Here is a 2922-nt window from a genome sequence, read left to right as displayed (position 1 = left end):
ATTTTTGCATCTATGTTCATGAGAGATATTGGCCTATAGTTCTGTTTTGGTCATGTCTTTACCTGGCTTTGGTATCAAGGAAATGTTTGCTTCATAGAATGAGTCTGGAAGAATTTCATCTTTTTGTATTTTCTGAAATACTATATATGGAATTGGTGACAGTTCTTGTCTGAATGATTGATAAAATTTCCTTGTAAAACCATCTGGTAAAGGGCTTTTTTGACTGGAAGCTCTTTTATTATCTTTACAATTTCTTCTTCTATAATGAATCTGTTCAGGTGTTCAATTTTGGTCTGTAGGTTGTGAGTTTCTAAGTATTTGTCCATTTCCTGTAGGTTTTCATATTTGTTTGAATATAGTTTTTCATATTATTCCATTGTTAGCCTTTTAGTTTTAGTTGGTTTTATTGTGACATTGCCTATTTAATATTTTACCTGGATTATTTGTCTTTTCTTTCCTTTGTTAGATTTGCTAGTGGTTTGTCAATTTTATTGACCTTTTTGAAGAACCCACTCCTAGTTTTGTTGATGGTTTCAGTTGTATTTCTGTTTTCTATTTCATATATTTTGGACCAAATTTTTATAATTTCAGTTTTTTTAAGAGCTTGTCAGATTTTCTTGCTGTTCTTTATTAATTTGCTTGAAATGTTGGACTAGAGAGTCAATGGTCATTTTTACCCCTGCCTTTTGATGTGTTTGCTTATTGCTATAAATTGACTTCTGATTACCACTTTGGCTGTTTCCCAGAGGTTTTGATAAGTTGTGTTTTCATTGTCATTTGTGTCAAGAAACTTTTTTATTTCATTTTTTATTTCTTCTAGTATCCACTCATTTCAAGCGAGGTGTTGTTCAGCTTCCAAATGTATTTGGTGGTTTTTCCCCCTTTACCATTTTGTTATTAATTTCTAATTTTGTAGCATTGTGGCCTAAGAAAAGGCATTGCATTATTTCTATGTTTTTGGATTTGTTGATACTTGCCTTGTGACCTAAAATGTGATCTATTCTGGAGAACGTTCCATGCACATTGGAGAAAAAGGTATACTGTACTTTTTTGGGGGTGCCTTAGCCTATATATATCTATAAGGTTGAGTGGGTTTATTGGGTGGTTTAATTCTTCAGCATCTTTGTTGTTTCTTTCTGGTAGTTCTATCTTTCCTTGGGAGTGGTGTATTGAAGTCTCCAAGTACTATAGTGATGTCTATTTCTTTTTTTTGTTTTGTTTTGTTAATGTTTGTTTTATATATTTTGCAGCTCTCTCATTTGGTGCAGAACTATTTATTATTATTATTATTATGTCCTCTTGTTCTATTGAGCCTTTAAGCATTATGTAGTGAGCCTTTGTTATGTTTTTTGCATAGATTTTATCAGAGATTACTATCGCTACTCCTGTTTTGTTTTTTCTGGTTGTGATTTGCTCAGTATATTTTCCCCCTACCCTTTTATTTTTAGTCTTTCTTTATCTTCACTTTTCAGGTATGTCTCTTGTAGAGAGCATATTGATGGATTTTTGTTTTTTATCCAACCTGCTACTCTTTTTCTCTTCAGTGGTGCATTTAAACCATTCATCTTCAGTTTGATTATTGAGACACAAGATTTTATTGCTGTAATTTTGTTGTGGTTTTTTTGGTGTTGTTGCTGGTTACTTTAGTCCATCCTGCTTTCTGTGGAACCTCTGTAAGAACATTTCTCAGTGTTTCCTGCAATGCTGGTTGTATTTTTACAAATTCCCATAGGTTCTGCTTTTCTGAGAATATCTTGATCTCTCCTTCATATTTGTGGACATTTTTGCTGGGTATAGTATTCTTAGTTGATAGTTGTGTTTTCTGATTGTTCTATATATGTTATTCCACTGTCTTCTTGCTTGCAGGGTTTTTGAGAAATTGGCAATTAATCTTATCTGCTCTCCCTTAGAAGTTACTTTTTGTTTCTCCCTAGCTGCTTTCAGAATTCTCTTCTTACCTTTGGTTCTGACAAATTTGATTATGACATGCCTTGATGTTTTCCTTTTGGGATCTATTCTATATGGTATTCACTCAGCTTCTTAAATATGTGCTGTCATTCTTCATTACACCTGGAAAGTTTTTTCTAGTAATTCTTCCAAAAGTTTTTTGGTGCCTTTACTTGCTTCTTCCTGTTTCGGGATTCTGATTATGTGCATGTTATTCCTCTTGGGGGTGTCCCACATTATTCTTATGTTTTCTTCTTTTTCCTTCCTTTTTGCTTCTACTTTTTGTTCTAACAATCAGTGGTGACAATTCCATTTTCTATTTCACTGGTTCTGTGTTTCATCTCTTCAACTCTGTTCATGTGTCCCTCCACCATGTTGACAGCATCTGAAACAGTGGTCCTCATATTTTGGAATGTGGTTTCTTGTTTTTCCACAGCCTCTAATGCCTCATTTATTTTATCTCAATTGTTGGGGTTTTTGTTTGTTTGTTTGTTTGTTTGTTTTTTTAAAGCTCCTTTTTTTTTAATGGGGAAAAAATAAGCTTTATTTCATCCAGGGTGGTGCCCAGCTCAGAACTTCTGGAACTGCTTCTTGGTGCCCGCAGCCTTGGTGACCTTGAGCACGTTTAAGCACACTGTCTTGCTCAGTGGCCGGCACTCGCTCACGGTGATAATGTCTCCAATCTGGACATCTCTGAAGCAGGAAGACAGGTGAACGGACATGTTCTTGTGATGCTTCTCGAAGCTATTGTACTTGCAGATGTAGTGGAGGTAATCTCGGCGGATAACAATGGTCCTCTGCATCTTCATCTTTGTCACCACGCCAGACAGAATTCGTTCTCAGATGGAGACATTACCAGTGAAAGGACATTTCTTATCAATATGTTGTTGTTGTTGTTGTTGTTGTTGTTATGTGCCGTCGAGACACCTGCGACTCATAGCGACCCTATGTACAACAGCCCTAAACTCCGCTCTG

The 2922-nt window shown here is 35.4% G+C and overlaps 1 pseudogene; it reads right to left on the bottom strand.

Moving 5' to 3' along the window:
• Positions 1 to 2516: 2516 nt before the first annotated feature.
• The window catches only part of LOC102860130, a 2241-nt pseudogene continuing 1835 nt past the window's right edge, over positions 2517 to 2922 (bottom strand).

This window comes from Elephantulus edwardii, unplaced genomic scaffold, assembly GCF_000299155.1.
Source record: "Elephantulus edwardii isolate Elephantulus edwardi_28Jun2011 unplaced genomic scaffold, EleEdw1.0 scaffold00120, whole genome shotgun sequence".
In the NCBI taxonomy this organism is placed as follows: Eukaryota; Metazoa; Chordata; class Mammalia; order Macroscelidea; family Macroscelididae; genus Elephantulus; species Elephantulus edwardii.
This window is presented reverse-complemented; position numbering and strand designations above follow the sequence as displayed.